The sequence below is a fragment of the Rhinatrema bivittatum genome, chromosome 11, assembly GCF_901001135.1.
Source record: "Rhinatrema bivittatum chromosome 11, aRhiBiv1.1, whole genome shotgun sequence".
NCBI classification, from domain to species: domain Eukaryota; kingdom Metazoa; phylum Chordata; class Amphibia; order Gymnophiona; family Rhinatrematidae; genus Rhinatrema; species Rhinatrema bivittatum.
In genome coordinates, this window is record NC_042625.1 from 1,892,760 (window position 1) to 1,911,929 (window position 19,170).

Genomic DNA, 19,170 nt, shown 5'->3' on the forward strand with positions numbered 1-19,170 from the left:
AGTAGATGACATCGATATGGTGCAAAATCTTAAATTGTAATTCCTGAAGAGAGAGATCTGGTAGGCTTTTGGGCATAAGCTTAAAACATGAAAGCAGATAAGAAGTAGATATATCCATTTTCCACGCCTCTGTCCAATAGCGCGCCAAAGAAGCCACATGCGTCGCAGAGTGATATGATTTACCAAACTCGCATCAACCTTTGATGGAATTACGCTTTAATGTCCTATCAAAAAAAAAGCCGTGTAAAGGCTGACTCCCGACAATATGACTCCTCAGTCCAATGAAAGGATTGGAGATAGTGACGGGTCTGTAAATATGCATAGAAATGTTTAGCTGGTAAGTCATATTCTCGGGCCAAAAATGTAAAATCATGTACCATTGGCGAATCCGGAACATAGAAGCAAAAAATGAACGCTAAGCCTTTCTGCAGCCATGTATCAAAAAGAAAGTAGTTGTCACAGCCTGGAAGAAAGTCCAAGTTGCTCATTAATGGCATGAAAAGAGAAGAAAGACCCGACAGTCCTCCTCTGGACCTTATCCATCGCCAGGCCTGACGACATGGTTGTACCAGAGTACGAAGGATATTTAATGTCCTATAAGCCCCAGAACTAGCCTGAATCAAGTACAAATGGGACCAAGGGGCAACCATACTGATAACCAACCTATCCTCACAATATGCATATTCATCAAGGATCCATTCCCCCACAAATCGAAGTTGGCAGGCCGCGTTGTATAACCGAACATCCAGCAGGCCAAGTCCACCCGCCCTTCTCTGAGACATCAACACCTGATATTGTAACCTCGCTTTTTTCCCTGCCCAAAGAAATTTTTGAAAAGAAGACTGCAACCACTTTAAATCTCTGCTAGAAAGCCAGCAGGGCAACATATGCAATTTATAAAGGAGCTTAGGCATAAGGACCATCTTAATAAGAGCACCTCTACCAAAAAGAGAAAGGGGCAGAGAGCGCCAAGCCTTCAGTTAAGCATCAAAGTCTACCAGTGTGCTTTTTATATTCAACGCATAAAGATCCAAAGGGTCTCGAAATCCATACCCCCAAAAATTTCAGTTTATTCGGAACCCACGTGAACGGGAACCCTCCCTGCCAATTTTGTTGTACCCCAGGGTCAAGAGCGAGCACTTCTGATTTAGAAACATTAATGGTCAGGCCCGAAATGGAGTGAAAAACATTAAAACATTGAATAATGACGGGGATGCTAGTCTGAGGTTGCCCCACAAACAACAAAATATCATCAGCGAACATTGCTAACTTCATTTGGTGACGGCCTATACGGATGCCTCGAAACCTATCCTCCAACCGCAACTTAATAGCCAAAGGTTCCAAGGCTAATACAAATAATAGAGGGGACAAAGGGCATCCCTGGCGCACCCCACATAGTATAGGGAAAGCTTCTGACAAAGTACTGTTGATAAGTAACCTGACACTCGGATTAGCATACAGGGCTTGCAACCAAGATAAAAAGGAGCCTGATATGCCATATGCTTGCAAAGCCCAAAATAAATAGTCCCACGAAAGGGAGTCAAAAGCTTTTTCCGCAGCCAAGCTCAGCACCAGGGCTTCGGTGTTAGAGTGAAAATTTAATAAGCCAATCAGGCGCCTCACATTTTTAACGCCTTGACGCCCCTTAATAAAGCCGGTTTGGTCACCATGTATTACGGAGGGCAAAAGGAGACTCAATCTGGCCGCCAGCACTGCTGCCAATATTTTTAAGTCTCCATTTATAAGAGATTCGCAGATTCTAACATTTCATTTTTGTGCAAGAATACTGAGCAATGACACCGGAAGCCTTGGTTGTTCAAGTATCAAGTACATGCAAGAGCTGTTTAGGTTATACCAGGTTTCTTACATTGTTCTACAGTTGCTCCATTGATCTTTATGGTTACTTGCTTGATCCTATTCTGGTTTTTGTTATTTTCTGCTTTGACACTGGTTATACTGAAGGGTTACAGGATAGGCTCTGTCCTCATATAGGATATCCTTTCAGTTTTAGTCTGTTTCCACCTACTGCAAAGGAGGCTCAACCCACAGTCTGGACTGATCCATGGTACTACAGGAACGAAAATTAACAGGTAAGAACTAATTTTCCTGTGCTGCTGATGTATGCTGCCAAACTATCAGGCATTCAATTAGATGGCTGTTGGTGATGCCTAGTATAGAAAAAATCCTTGCAGAATCATTTCAAAAAACATAACAAAAGGGGGCCGTATTTATTTTTAATACATGTTCTGCCAAAACAGATGGTCTAATCTAAGTAAACCTTGAAATGGGAAACAGAATGAAGCATTACAAAATTACATTGATAAACAGAGATAATTTAACTGTAATACAAGCACATACAACAGCATAGGACCATGGTTTTTTTTGGGTTTTTTTTACTGGAGAATTTTTTCTAGTTACACTTAAACTTTTATGTTGAATTTTAGTTGCAACACTAAAATTGATCTCTTTTCTTGGGAAAAGAGCCACCAGACCTTTTAATGTCTCTGTAATAAACGGGGTCTTGGTTTAGCTTTTCATCTGAAAAGCAGCACCTTCGGTAGTGAGGTAACTCTATTGCTACTAATTCACAGGCCAATACAGTAAAGCGTGGCCGCAGTTACCCCGTTTCTAACCCGCTGTGTACTCAAAATTTGGCTGCGTAAGTCTAACCCGCGATTCACTATCTGTTTTTACCGATCCTTACTGCTTCTTTTACACGAACCGTATCCCTTTCCGCCCGCGGCATGTATGTGTATGTAAACGATCCGATTAGCTATTCCCTCCCATACAGTAACGTGCGCCCCGACTATCTCCTTTTTAAGAACATAAGAACATAAGAAAATGCCATACTGGATCAGACCAAGGGTCCATCAAGCCCAGTATCCTGCTTCCAACAGTGGCCAATCCAGGCCACAAGAACCTGGCAAGTACCCAAAAACTAAGTCTATTCCATGTTGCCATTGCTAACTGCAGTGGCTATTCTCTAGGTGAACTTAATAGCAGGTAATGGACTTCTCCCCCAAGAACTTATCCAATCCTTTTTTAAACACAGCTATACTAACTGCACTAACCACATCCTCTGGCAACAAATTCCAGACATTCTGGTTATTCCTCATTTCCTCATTTCCAGCCTTCCTGCCCCTCCCCCTTTTTTGAAATGTCACCTTTCATATGTACCTGTCCTATCTCCAAGCAATGGAAACACCCCTCCAAATATCCCCCCTCCCCCAACCTTCCCTACCAGTTGCATAGAAGACCCACTCCTATCATGATATCTCCATTCACTCAATTCCTAGGTCTCACCCTAATCTCACTACTCCTCTTTAACACCCAGTCTCTTAAAAAAAAAAAACACACTTACTCCACGACCTCTTAACTGACTCCAAGCCTGAAATCTGCGCTATAACCGAGACATGGCTTAAACCCACTGACATGTCCCCTCATTAACGAGCTTCCCACTGACATCTATGATATCTATTCCATACCCCGCAAAAAGAAAAGAGGAGGAGGTCTACTCCTCATTGCAAAAAAAGAACTAAAACTTATACCCCAAAAGTGTAACCCTCCCAATCGACATGAAGTTGGTTATTTCAAATCAAAACAACTTCAAATCTACCTTATCTACACCCCCCCTGGTCTCTTAGAAAAAGACCCTTCTCCTCTTGTTGAATTCCTTGCTGATTCTCTCTCCCCAGACCTCCCTACTAATCTCCTTGGTGATTTCAACCTTCATGTTGACTCCAACCCCCAATCCCTAGCTTGTGAAGCCCTCATTTCCTCCCTCGAAGCGATGGGCCTTACACAAATCTTACACGCTCCTACTCAAAAGGCAGGCCACACCTTAGATCTTATATTCACAAGCTCAACCATTAACACTATCCACTCCCCATCATGCCGTGCCATACCATGGTCCGACCACTTCATTATTGGAACCACTCTTGCATTACAGCCATCAACCCCCTCTTCCACCACTCAGCCCCAATCCTTCAAATTCCGTAAGACCTGTACCCTAGACTCCCTTGCAACAGCATGCTCTGACATTCCAAACATTCTTGACCTTTCATCTGCCAACAATGCCGTCTCCTCCTGGTCTGAGATTACCCTTAACATCGCCAACCAACTATGCCCCCTTGTAGTAAAATCTATTAAACCTGCACATCCAAACAAAAAACCATGGTTTACACCTGAACTTAAGAAACTTAAAACCCTCCTCAGAACTGCAGAAAGACGCTGGCGCAAACTCCCCTCTCCAGCAACTAAAACCTACTACTATCAACTTATGCACGAATACAGAAAAGCCATTCTGGAAACCAAACGTGTATATTTTGCAAAAAAAATCCACCAATTCCAATACCAACCCCAAGGCCCTTTTCTCCATGATTTCCACCCTTACCAGTCTCACCCCTAAACTACCACACGAGCCTACCTCTAACATACGATGCAATGAACTGGCACTTTTCTTTCAAAACAAAGTGACCTCACTCCTCGCACAATTCTCCCTAAACACCGACAACATACCATTTCCCATCACTCACCTTTCTGCCTCACTTTCATCCTTTGAACTCTCCTCCTCCATTGAAATTGAAAACATCCTAAAAAAGATGAGACCCTCTTCCCATCCCTCTGAAACTATGCCTACCAAACTCTTACTATCTATTCCTAAAACTATTGCCAAACATCTTTCTTACATCTTCAACTGTTCCCTTGAAGAAGGCTTGGTCCCCAACATACTAAAACAAGCTGTGGTTAAGCCCATCCTCAAAAAACCCAGCCTGGACTCAGCTAACCTATCCAATTTCAGACCCATCTCTAATCTCCCTTTCCTTTCCAAAGTCCTTGAAAAACTAGTCAACTCTCGTCTGTCTGACTATCTCGAACAACACAAAATCCTTCCTTCCTCTCAATATGGTTTCAGGAAACACCTCAGTACTGAAACACTACTCCTCTCCCTAACTGATACCATAATTAAAGGAATAGAGTCTGGTCACTCCTACCTCATTGCCATGTTGGACATCTCGGCAGCATTCGACACTGTCAATCATAACATCCTTATCAACATCCTAATCAGCATTGGTATCTCTGGTTCTGCACTCTCCTGGATCAAATCTTATCTACAAAATCGTTACTACACTGTTTCATAGACAACACACAATCTGACCCGGTCAGCCTTGAACGTGGTGTCCCCCAAGGTTCTTCTCTCTCCTCCACTTTGTTTAACATCTACATGCTCCCTCTCACCACCCTCCTTACTAACCTCGGTATCAAGCACTTCATCTACGCAGATGATGTGCAAATTATTTTCCCATTCACAGATTCCCTCCATACTGCTCTCCAAAACTGGGAGGCATGTCTCACTTCTATCAACCATCTCCTCACCAGCATGCACCTGGCTCTCAACCCTCATAAAACTGAGCTCCTAATCATCTCCAATAAACATTTTTCACCTTCCATTCCACCCTCGTTTTCATCCTACACCTTCCCAGCCCACACTCGAAGCCTAGGAGTCCTGATTGACAACCAGCTCTCCTTTAAACCCTTCATTAAATCTATCCTCAAAGAATGCCACTTTAAACTACAAACAATTAAAAAACTCAGACCTCTGCTATATTTCTCTGACTTTCGTACAGTATTGCAGTCTATTATCTTTTCCAAACTAGATTACTGCAACGCTCTTCTTCTTCGCCTCCCTTCTACTCACACCAAACCCTTACAACTCTTACAAAACGCTGCAGCACGTATTCTCACAAATTCTAAAATGAGGGACCACATTACACCGACCCTTATTGATCTACATTGGCTACCAGTACAATCACGAATCCTTTACAAAACATTATCTCTCATTCATAAAAGTATCATAAATGAGAATACCCACTGGATCAACCCTCCACTTCTTCCTCGTACCTCCACAAGGCCAACCCGCTCTGCCCTCCAAGGGACTCTCCACACTCCTTCAATTAAGTCCACCAAACTTATTTCCACAACAAACAGAGCTTTTTCTCTTGCAGGTCCCTCCCTCTGGAACTCTATGCCTCTTGATTTACGCACTGAAACCTCCACACCCAAATTCAAAAAAATACTTAAAACCTGGCTATTCCTACAAGCCTTTCCGTCCATCTCTACCCCACCTCTGTGACTATTCATTAAACATCTGCTGTATATTTACTGAATAACTGCTAACAATTGCCAATGTCTGTCCTGCAAGATCCAATTTGTCCGTTTGGAAAACTGTTGTATACTTTTGAACCCTGCTTAGACATGATCCTGTCAATCTCCCACAACCTTGGTGCGAGAGACATCTCCGTGGGTGTCCCCCCACAAACTGTTCCCTATGACCTTCCCTGTCAACCTCTTTACCCTCCCCCTTCCCCCCTCATGCCTTATCCCTTTATCCCTCTTATCCTTTTATCCCTCTTATCCTTTTACCCCCTCTAATCCTTTACCCCTCCTTACCTCTTCACCCTCCTCCCTCTTCTTCCCCCCCTCCTACCTTTTCCCTTCATCCCTCTTATCTTGTTACCCCCTCTAATCCTTTTAACACAACCTTGTACATAGTTTTTTATATTATTTGCTATAACCAATATCCCGTTTATTCTGTACTTTCGTAATTTATTTTATATATATTCCAATATTCCATATATATTCCATAAGAGTTCTTATGTAAAATTGTTAATTGTTCCCTGTAAAGGCCATGCCTAATTGATAGTTACACTATCATAGTTTTAAGTTATCTGTAAACCGATGCGATGTGCAAACGGTTGTCGGTATATAAAAGTTTCAAATAAAATAAATAAATAACTGTGAAACCTTTTTTAATACCATGTTTGCTTTAGGCTTCCAGCAACTGATCAGTCTTCCCACATATAGGGCTGGTCATACATTAGATCTCATATTCCTTAACTCCCACGTTGATAATATCACATCTCCAGCTATTACAACAATTCCTTGGTCTGATCATTGACTTATTTCTACCAACCTTAAAATTAAACACCCAAGTGGTATAACATCCCATAACAAAATAACCATAGAATTTAGGAAATCTTGTAATCTAGATGATCCAACCGAACATTTCTCTAAAGCCCTGGAAAATTTAAATTTAACAAATACCGATCTGGCTATACAAACATGGTATGCTCTTAATAACGAGGTCGCCATCATTTGCTGTCCCAAAATCAAGAAAGACATTTCTATCATTAATAAACAGAAATCACCTTGGTACACGCCCAAACTAAAGCAAATGAAGCGTTCTTTGAGAAATGCTGAAAAGAAATGGAGGAGGAACCCTTCCATCCACTCTTTGAGTAATTATAGAGTTCTCCTGCACAAATATAATTCATCTACAACTAAAACAAAAAAAGACTTTTTTGCTAATAAAATACACAACTATCAATATATTCCAAAAGCATTATTTTCACTAAGCCTGTAGAGAATTTTAATTCACAAAAAATCACCATTGAAAAATGCATTGACATCGCTCTTTTCTTTAAAGAAAAACCCCTGAATTTAGTTAATAATATCCAAACAAACAAACCAAGTCAAATAGTTCTTCCAGCTAATCCTGAAATTGAATGGACGACATTTGAGATTGTTTCCTCAAATGAAATTGATAATATTATAAAAACATTGCATCCTGCAATGCACCCTATTGACCCTGTCCCCATCAAATTGCTAAAAACAATCCCTAACATAATCTCCAAACCAATAGCCGACATTGTTAATCTTTCTTTAACTGAGGGCTCTTTCCCGAATCAACTCAAATGTGCAATAATAAAACCAATCCCAAAAAAGCAACAGTTAGATTTCTCTGAACCCTCCAATCTCAGGCCTGTATCGAATTTACCTTGTTTAGCTAAAATCCTAAAAAACGTGAACAATCAACTTTCGGAACATTTAGAAACGCACAATTTTCCTTTTCCCTCTCAATACGGATTTAGAAGGTACTATAATACAGAAACTTTATTAGTTGCACTACATGACACTCTACTGAGAGGAACGAATAGTGGACAAACCTATTTTTTGATGATGTTGGACATTTCTTCAGTGTTTGACACAGTGAACCATTCGACCCTATTAGATAGACTGAAAGAAATAAGCCTACAAGATATCACGTTATGTTGGTTCAAATCCTAGAAAATAGGTCATACAAAGTTAAGATGAACAATGTTGAATCTGATCAACTTAACATCCCTCATGGCTTACTTCAAGGATCCTCACTCTCTGCTACCCTTTTTAATATTTATGTTTCCACTATGCAAGCTTTTATCTGGTCTTAATCTTATTTTATCTATGCATACGATGTGCAGATTTTAATACCAATTGAAAATTCTATAGACTCAACACTGAAGCTATGAGACATTTATTTAGCAGCCATTAAAAAAGTTCTAATAAAAACACTGAAATTTTATACATCTGCCCAAAATTAAGTCCACCAAAAGAACTAGAAATTTTGGAAGCTGCAAAGAACTATCCCATCTCATTTGACGTTAGAGGTTTAGGGATTATATTAGATTGTGAAGTGAGTCTTAAAAAATGGGTTAACAGTATAGTTAGAGATGGATATTTTAAACTGAATATTTTAAAGATGTTAAAACCTCTTTTATAGCCGAATGATTTTAGGACTGTGTTACAAGCTCTTATTTTTACTAAATTGGACTATTGTAATACACTTCTGCTGGGCCTACCTACCACTACCACAAGACCATTGTAACTCCTTCAGTATTCAGCCGCCAGACATTTAATCAAGTCAAAAAAATTTGAACACATCACGTCCATACTAAAAGATCTTCACTGACTGCCTATTGTACACAGCTCTCAGCATAAAGCACTTTTCTTAATGCACAAAGTCCTCTACAATGAGAAGGTTGAATGGCTCAATGTAGCCTTACATTTTCATATACCAACTCGAACAACGAGATAAACTAATACTGGTCTTCTTCCAATTCCGACACTGAAATCTGCCCATTTGAACACTGTCCGTGAAAGAGCATTATCCATTGCCGGGCCTAATTTATGGAACTCCCTGCCACCACACTTAAGGATGGAATCTAACATCAAAGCCTTTTAAAAAGGAGTTAAAACATGGCTATTTAACCAAGCCTTTCAACAATAATATCTGATTTTGATTTTATTTGTTTTTAGTTCTATATGTTTTTACGATTTTTATGATTTTAGTTTGAAGCATTGATTTTAGCTGTTTATTTAATAGATTTTATGAAAAGTTATTATGTATTTATACTCTAGGCTGCCAATTTTTAACTGCAAATGATATTTGCCAATGGATGTACACCGTCGTGATATATTTTTACATGATTGCTGATATACAAAAGCTAATAAATTAAATAAATCATAAAGCATTTAGATAGACATGGTTTGATGGAACATAGCCAACATGGATTTACCCAAGGGAAGTCTTGTCTCACTAATCTCCTGCGTTTTTTTGAAGGGGTGAATAAACATGTGGATAAAGGTGATCCAGTAGATGTAGTGTATTTTGATTTTCAGAAGGCGTTAGACAAAGTTCTGCATGAGAGGCTTCTAAGAAAACTAAAAGTCATGGGATAGGAGGTGATGTCCCTTTGTGGATTGCAAGTTGGTTAAAAGACAGGAAACAGCGTAGGTCAGTTTTCACAGTTGCAGAAGGTAAACAGCGGAGCGCCTCAGGAATATGTACTTGAACCGGTTCTTTTCAATATATTTATAAATGATCTGGAAAGGGTTAAATGAGTGAGGTGATCAAATTTGCAAATGTCACAAAATTATGCCGAGTAGTTAAATCTCTAGTGGATTGTAATGAATTGCAGGAGGACCTTGCGAGACTGGAAGATTGGGCTTCCACATGGGAGATGAAATTTAATGTGGACAAGTGCAAAGTGATGCATATAGGGAAAATAACTCTTGCTGTAGTTTCAGAATGTTAGGTTCTGCCATAGGAGTTACCACCCTGGAAAGAGATCTAGGAGTCATAGTGGATATATTGAAATAATCTGCCCAGTGTGCTGTGGTGATCAAAAAAGCAAACAGAATATTAGGAATTATTAGGAAGGGAATAGAAAATAAAACAGAGGATATAATGCCTCTGTATCACTCCATGGTGAGACCGCACCTTGAATACTTTGTGCAGTTCTGGTAGCCGCATCTCAAAAAGGATATAGCTACACTGGAGAAAGGGCAAAGAAGGGCGACCATAATAAGGGGCATCGAATGGCTGCCCTATGAGGAAAGGCTAAAGAAGTTAAGGCTGTTCAGTTTGGAGAAGAGACGAAGAGGGGGGGATATGATAGAAGTCTACAAAATCATGAAAGGACTTGAACAAGTTAATGTAAATCAGTTATTTATTCTCACATATAATAGAAGGACCCGGGGCATTCCATGAAGTTAGCAAATAGCTCATTTAAAACAAATCGAAGAAAATTCTTTTTCACTCAGCGCATAGTTAAGCTCCGGTATTCATTGCCAGAGGATGTGGTTACAGCAGTTAGTGTAACCAGGTTTAAAAAAGGTTTGAATAAGTTCTTAGAGGAAAAATCCATCAACTGCTATTACGGTAATTAATAAGCAATAATAGCTTGTGCTTTATCTAATATTTTCCTAGCGTGTAGCCAGATGGACTCAGAACAAGTGGGTATAGTGTGCTCGTGCTAGCAGTTGGAGACGGATCTGACGTCAGCACGAGTACATATACCCCCACAGGAAGTGAGGCAATTCAGTAATTTCCGTCTCCAAAGCAGTTTGGAGAGCCTGCACGCTCGCTGAGCGTGTTTCCAATCTACTTTCTACTTGCTAAAATTCTACAACGAGCCCCGCACTCCTGCGGTGATACCCTCGGGTCCCTCCCCCAGTTGAGTTTCCCGGGGTGATTTCCGCGATCCCTCGGAGGTCTAGGCCTCGGTCCGGTGGCCGAATCGCGGCAGGGACCTAGCCCCCGAGCGACAAGGGCTCGGGCCTGGCTGAGAGGCGCCTCGGTCTGGGCGTGGACCTAGAGGCAGCGGGTGCATTTCCTCAAACGCGGCGGTGAAGGTATTTCCCCTCTCCCCCCGCAGCCGGAGACCGCCCGGGTTCCAGCCAGGAAGCGCCGAGGATCAGGTAAGGCGTACATCTCTTACTTTTGGTCTCCGTGGTACGAGGATCGGCGGCGTTGCCTGTATGCGGCACGCTGCGGAGGTCGCCATTTTGTCGGCCTTGTTAAGGTATTGAGCGCCCATGATAGGCGCCTGTATCGTATTGGTACATCATTTAGCGTATATTGCTGACCGCATATTATTGAGCGCCTATTGTATTCAGCGTATATTGCTGACCGTATATTATTGAGTGCATATTGTATTCAGCGTATATTGCTGACCGCATATTATTGAGCGCATATTGTATTCAGTGTATATTGCTGACCGCATATTATTGAGCGCATATTGTATTAAGCGCATATTGCTGGCCGCATATTGTTGAGCGCATATTGTATTGAGCGCATATTGCTGCCGCATATTATTGAGCGCATATTGTATTAGGCGCATATTGTATTGAGCGCATATTGCTGCCGCATATTATTGAGCGCATATTGTATTGAGCGCATATTGCTGCCACATATTATTGACCCATAAATAAGGAGAACCTTATAGAATATAACAAAAATAATTTAAAACACACATTTATTAAGAAAGACACATCTTAATGTAACCCCACTAAATACATACACAATCATACATTTAAAAACATCAAACATGAATATCATATAGGCAGAGAATATTTTTAAATGTAATATAATCATAAACAATATGAGACTTCATATATATTGTATTAAAGTGCTCCTAAATACAGATTCTCGTAGCCTTCAACTTCGCAGCTCTCCTCCATTAGTCACTGCCGTAATGAAATTCAAGTGAGTACTACCCGACACTACTCCCGATACTACTCCCGACGAAGATCTCCGTTTCACCTGACAAGCAGGCTTCCTCAGGGGAAACTTCTAATATCCCATATGCGTCCAACCAAGGGACACACAAAAATTCTTATCCAAGTAACGAATTTTTCGAAAATCTTTGATACACTGCAATTTCATCAAAGCCTTATATCAGTTCTTCAATTTGGTCACGAAACTTCAAAAAACGGAAGTGACATCATCACTTCCTTTCTGCAAGGATCTCATGGAGATCCTTGCAGAAAGTTTCATGACCAAATTGAAGAACTGATATAAGGCTTTGATGAAATTGCAGTGTATCAAAGATTTTCGAAAAATTCGTTACTTGGATAAGAATTTTTGTGTGTCCCTTGGTTGGACGCATATGGGATATTAGAAGTTTCCCCTGAGGAAGCCTGCTTGTCAGGTGAAACGGAGATCTTCGTCGGGAGTAGTATCGGGAGTAGTGTCGGGTAGTACTCACTTGAATTTCATTACGGCAGTGACTAATGGAGGAGAGCTGCGAAGTTGAAGGCTACGAGAATCTGTATTTAGGAGCACTTTAATACAATATATATGAAGTCTCATATTGTTTATGATTATATTACATTTAAAAATATTCTCTGCCTATATGATATTCATGTTTGTTTTTAAATGTATGATTGTGTATGTATTTAGTGGGGTTACATTAAGATGTGTCTTTCTTAATAAATGTGTGTTTTAAATTATTTTTGTTATATTCTATAAGGTTCTCCTTATTTATGGGTGATTACGTGTATTGGGGAACCAATATTTGATTATTTTCCCTCAAGTTATTGTATACCTTGGTGGCCACATATTATTGAGCACATATTATATTAAGCGCATATTTTTCAGCGCGCAATGGAACATTCGAACGCCCCGGCGCCTCCTGATTCCGGCGTGAAAGCTCTCGGCCTTTGCTCGGCATGCCAGCTTCGGGCCACGCACAGCGAGGAGCCAGACTCCCTTTGTGCCCAATGTGAGGAGGCAGTGGGAGCCTCGGGCCAGGACCAGTCGCAACCAAGGTTTGCTGACAGTTCCCCAGGGGCCACCCCGGATCTAGCGGGCAGTCTCGAACAACCTGGGATCCCGGGGGACCTGGTACCCCGACGACTAGAGACTGCCTCCATTTCCTGGGTGGATCTCTTTAAGGGGATCCATGCCTTTGTACAGATGCAATCAGCTTCCCGTCCAGGCCCTGCTGCTGCTCCGGCTGATCCTGCCCCGGCTGATCCTGCCCCTGGACCTTTGCGCCCTTATCGTGGGCAAGAACACCCGCCTCCGGGCAGTCCGGTTCAGGCGGACCCTGATGTTTCGGAGGACGAGTCCGAACCCTCCGAGGAGGGGGAGCTTCCCTCAGGGATTGAGCCATATCGAACCATGAGGCGGTTCTTTCCCAAGGAAGACCTCTCCAACCTGGTATCTCAGTGCCTGGCGGAGTTGGCTATTACAGGCCCCAGCACTACGGTGCCATCTACACAGAACCCTCTGCTGGAAGGTCTTCGTCCTACAGCCCGCCATTTTCCCTTCTTGCAAGCCGCACAGCAACTGAAAGATTTGGAATGGGCTGCACCAGCGGCCTCATTCAAAGGGGGTCGGGCCCTGACAGGCATGTACCCCCTGGATCCGGCAATCAAGGAGATGCTGGCGTGCCCTCAGGTGGACTCCTTGGTTAGCGCTGTGGTCAAGCGCACTACCATTCCAGTTGAGGGGGGGGGCGGCCCTCAAGGAGCCTCATGACCGGCGACTGGACGCCATCCTGAAACAGACCTTTGAGGTGGCAGCTCTATCTTTGCGGATTGCAACCTGCTGCACAGTGGTGACGCGTTCCTGTTTGTCACAGGTCAGGAACAATGCTCCTGCAGCGGACATGGAGTCCGCTCTCTCGTTCCTCACGGATGCCGCCTCCGACCTAGTCCGTACAACAGCCAAGGGGATCTCATCTTCTGTAGCTGCCAGGAGGCAGCTCTGGATATGGAATTGGTCAGCCGATGCTCCTTCTAAGACACGCCTCACCAGAATGCCCTTTAAGGGCTCTCTCCTGTTCGGCAGCGACCTTGATAAACTGGCCAGCACATGGGGTGCCTCTCCAATACCTCGCCTGCCGGAAGATAGGTTCAAGAGGAACCAGCGCGCCTTTCCAAGGCCATCCAGAGGCAGAAGCTCCCAAAGCTTCACCCCCTATAGGAGTCGATACTAGGCACCTCGTCTTCAGGCCAGGAACCAGTCCTTTCGGACCAAGCAGCATAAGAGGGGAGCCGGCTCGGGTTCAGGGCCCGGCCGCACATCCCAATGAGAATCAGCCGATCCATCCAGGGGACGGAGCCATAGGGGGCAGGTTAACCCTCTTCTACCCCAGATGGGTCGAGATTACGTCGGATCAGTGGGTCCTCGCCATCATTCGAGAGGGGTATTATCTGGACTTCCATCATCTCCTTCCGGACAGGTTTGTGGAATCTCCGTGTCCAATCCACAAGAAGGCAGCATTGGAAGCTACCCTGGCGAGGCTCCTGTCCTTGAAAGCCATAGTCCCAGTACCTGCATGGGAAATGGATTCTGGACATTATTCCATTTATTTCATGGTACCCAAGAAAGAGGGCACTTTCCGGCCCGTACTGGACCTCAAGTCAGTCAACCGATACTTAAGGGTCCCGAGGTTTCGCATGGAAACTCTGCGCTCAGTCAAGACCGCAGTACAGCCAGGAGAATTCCTCACGGCCTTAGACTTGTCAGAAGCCTACCTGCATATCCCGATCCATCCGGATCATCAGCGCTATCTACGCTTCAAGGTTCTGGGACGCCACTTCCAATTCCGGGCTTTGCCCTTCGGGCTAGCCACGGCACCATGGACCTTCACCAAGGTGACCGTAGTGGTAGCAGCGGCGCTCAGACGGGAAGGAATCCTGGTCCATCCCTACCTAGACAATTGGCTGATCAGGGCGAAATCATGAGAGGAGAGCTATCGGGCAACCAACAGGGTGATCGCCCTTCTGGAAAGCCTGGGATGAGTAGTCAACCTAAACAAGAGTTGCCTACAGCCTTCCCAATCACTAGAATATCTGGGAGTCCAGTTCGACACCCAGGCAGACAAAGTCAGTCTCACCACCAAGAGACGGTTAAAACTTCAGACGCGTCTCCGGTCCTTGATGGGAGCCAGTCGGCCCATAGCTTGGGATTATCTGCAGGTTCTCGGCCTCATGGCATCCACCCTGGAAGTGGTACCCTGGGCAAGGGCCCATATGAGACCTCTACAAAGCTCCCTGCTCTCTCGCTGGAGCCCCCGCTTCCGGAATTACTCCATGCATCTACCTCTACCAGCCAGAGTGCGGACCCAGTTACGGTGGTGGTTGCAGTCCAACCACACGAGCAGGGGGTCGAAGATGTCCTCCCCCACATGGATTCTGCTCACCACAGATGCCAGCCTGAGGGGATGGGGAGCACACTGCGAAGAACTCACCGCACAAGGGCGGTGGAACAGAGAAGAGTCAGGGTGGAACATCAACCGTATAGAGGCACGGGCAGTCCGGTTAGCCTGCTTGCAATTTGCTCACAGACTGAGGAACAGAGCAGTCAGAGTAATGTCCGACAACGCCACCACGGTGGAATACATCAACCGTCAGGGCGGAACCAGAAGCCGACAGGTGTCCCTAGAGATAGCCCCGCTGATGGCTTGGGCAGAGGCGAATCTTCAGGACATCTCCGCCGTTCACATTGCCGGGAGGGACAACACCACGGCAGACTTCCTCAGCAGAGAAAGCCTAAATCCGGGGGAATGGCAGCTGTCGCCCACAGCCTTCCAGATGATTGTGGATCACTGGGGGATTCCGAACATGGACTTACTAGCGGACAGGTCCAATGCTCAAGTACCCAGATACTTCAGCCGCAAGCAAGATCCGTTCTCTCACGGGATCGACGCCCTGGTTCAGCCATGGCCTCCAGGGACCCTGCTATCGCCTTTCCTCCGTGGCCCCTGCTGGGCACCCTTATCCACAAGATTCAGAAGCACCGGGGCCTAGTTCTTCTAGTGGCACCAGACTGGCCAAGAAGTCCCTGGTACGCGGACATGAGAAGACTATTGGCAGGGGAGCCCCTTCCCCTGCCTCCGCTCAGGGACCTGCTACGTCAAGGTCCCATCCTCCACGAGGATCCAGCTCAATTCTCTCTTACGGTCTGGCCATTGAGAGGGCTAGGCTGAGGAAAAGAGGTTACTCGGAGCCGGTGATAGATACACTCCTCCGAGCTCGCAAGTTCTCCACATCCCTCACCTACGTAAGGATCTGGAGAGTATTTGAAGCCTGGTGCAACACTCACGACACCAATCCACATGCGACCACAATCCCTATTGTTTTGGATTTCCTACAGGATGGGCTTCAGAAGGGTCTCTCCCTAAGCTCCATCAAGGTTCAGGTGGCTGCGCTGTCTTGCTACGGTCCCAGGAGGGATGGCAAGACCATTGCCACGCACCCAGATGTTTCCCACTTCCTGAAAGGAGTCAAGCACATTCATCCGCCACTGAAGTGGCCAGTGCCTTTGTGGAACCTCAACATAATTTTGGATTTCCTCGCTGGATCCACCTTCAGACCCCTTCGGGGCCTGTCTCTCCGTTCTCTAACTTTGAAGATGGTATTTTTGCTGGCAGTGTGTTCAGCACGCCGTATCTCGGAGCTACAGGCACTGTCCTGCCGTGACATCTTTCTCAGGATCACTCCAGAGGCCATCCATCTTCGCACGGTTCCATCCTTCTTGCCTAAGGTAGTCTCACAATTTCACCTCAACCAAACCATATCCTTGCCAACCACGGCGGGTTTGAAGAAATCTGAAGAAGGGCGTTTGCTACGCCATCTCGACATCGGCAGATTGCTGCCCAGATATCTGGAAATGACAGAAACAGTACGAAAGACGGACCATCTGTTCGTCCTGCACAGCGGGAAGAAACAAGGAGAAGCGGCCTCTCGGCCCACCATCGCCCGCTGGATTAAAGAAGTTATCAGAGCGGCCTACGTAGAGGCTGGGAAGTCACCGCCCCTACAGTCAAGGCTCATTCTACCAGAGCCCAAGCAGCATCTTGGGCTGAATCTAGGATGCTGTCGCCTGCAGAAATATGTAAAGCGGCGACATGGTCCTCCCTCCATACCTTCTCCAGGTTCTACCGTCTGGATGTCCAGGCCAGGGAGGACATAGCATTTGCGAGGGCAGTCTTCCGCGGTCCTCAGGCAGCCTCCCGCCCAGTCCGGGAGTAAAGCTTTTTGTACATCCCACTTGTTCTGAGTCCATCTGGCTACACGCTAGGAAATGTTGAGATTACTTACCTGATAATCTCGTTTTCCTTAGTGTAGACAGATGGACTCAGCATCCCGCCCGGCTGCCAGTATACATGGGTTTCACCGATTCAAGGTAAGCCTTATCACTTCTTACATGAGTGCGTCCACTCTACCAGGTGACGATGCCTTCCGGTTGGGAATGCTGGCGGTCTCCAGCTCCTATCAATCGGTCAGGGGAATCCTGTTTCACTATTTCATTGATCGTCAGTACACATATATCTATAACAGCTTTTGCAAGGAAGATTACTGAATTGCCTCACTTCCTGTGGGGGTATATGTACCCGTGCTGACGTCAGATCAGTCTCCAACTGCTAGCACGAGCACACTATACCCACTTGTTCTGAGTCCATCTGTCTACACTAAGGAAAACGAGATTATCAGGTAAGTAATCTCAACATTGGGTACTTTCCAGGTACTTGTGACTTGGATTGGCCACTGTTGGAAACAGGATACTGGGCCTGATGGACCCTTGGTGTGACCCAGTCTGACATATCTTATGCTCTTATGTTCAGAGAGAGCAAAGCCCAGAAATCTGTGTACATTCTGCACTGATACTGGCTGTTGGCTGTATCTGCAGTAACATTTGCTTAGGCTAATCGGACCCAGTAATTGCATTTATTTATTTTATTTTTATTTATTTATTTTTATATACCGAGATTCAATCTGACATATCACATCGGTTTACATTCAGGTACTGTTTTGTTAAAGAAGCAGATTTCAGGCATGAAGGAGTATTTAATTTTGTTTTATGGATGAGGGTTGAAAGAAGGCAGCTGAAGCTTTGGAGGTAATGACCTCAAGTGACCACCTTCAAGCTGGGAAGATGTCAGAGTTTGTCAATTGGCAAGTTCGAGAAATTCTACAGTCTGACTGCATCGTGTGGGGTCCTGCAGCAGCGGAGGGGGACCTGTCAGAACAAATTGGAAAAGCCCAGAAGCGCATACAGAGGAACACTGCATGCTCCGCAAATAAAATCTTCATTGAGCAAACGAGCGATTTCTTCAGCAGGCCCCCACCAGTGGAACACGCTTCCCCCAGATCTAAGATTAGAAACTAGTCACCAAGAATTCAAAAAAAGACTTAAGACCTTTCTTTTCCAACAAGCCTTCCCAGACGCTTAATTCTACTCTGACGGACAGACATCCTAAATATTAGGTATCTCCTAATCATGGACACCACACCAAGTCCTACTTTAAGACTCTGCAACTGAACAACTATCTTTGAGTTCAAAAAATTCATTTTTATATATATATTTGGCATTGTTAATACGCCTTTATTCTACATTAAATAGTTATACTGCTTATATTAAATAATATAATTTTTATGTATTACCAGTTAAACTATAATATTTATTTTATCACTATGTTAAATTGTCATCTAGTTATATTGTTCCATATGTTCTACAGTTCTATGTAAAGCTCCGCTCTCTGTTGGGCAGTTCATTGTTTTATGTAAACCGGAGTGATTTGTAGTCCCTACAAGAACTTCGGTATATAAAAATTAAAAATAAATAAATAATAAATGCTTGAAACCACTAGCAATAGCCTGATGTTTTAGGAGATTTCTGCTTTAAGTGGCAGTGCCTGGGCTTGACTCTGGTTCAGCAGCATGGAGGACCTGAAATTGATTTCTGGATCAGATCTTGTACTCTATAGGCAGGGCTTTCAGTTCTACCAGGAGTGGTGGTCTCATTGAGCAATGATGACATTTAGTGGCCAGAATTAGGGCCCATGATCACAGGATTCTGGAGGGAGTTCTGGTACATGGACCCCAGCCAAAGACTGCTGTTGTAATGACTGGGCTTAATATGCTGGGAGGAGATATAAAATGGCAGAAAAAATACTTGGTAGTTGGAAATGAAGGGACATGTTGCCATAGCCCAGCAGAAAGCAATTCCAATTTGAAATGAAAGCCCAATGGAGCATGAAAAAATCAGGAATAAAT

General features: G+C 44.2%; 1 protein-coding gene across 6 annotated transcripts in view; it reads left to right on the top strand.

Annotated features, from left to right (window-relative positions):
* Nucleotides 1–19,170, top strand: part of NF2 (neurofibromin 2) — a 221,335-nt gene that overhangs the window by 192,234 nt on the left and 9,931 nt on the right. Inside the window, exon 18 of one of the 6 annotated variants that reach the window (XM_029619387.1) lies at nucleotides 17,984–18,267. The exons of the other annotated variants lie outside the window; for them this stretch is intronic. The gene's annotated coding sequence lies outside the window, so the exon portion shown is untranslated. Of the gene's footprint in view, nucleotides 1–17,983; nucleotides 18,268–19,170 lie in introns of those variants that run through there. 6 annotated transcript variants of the gene reach the window in all.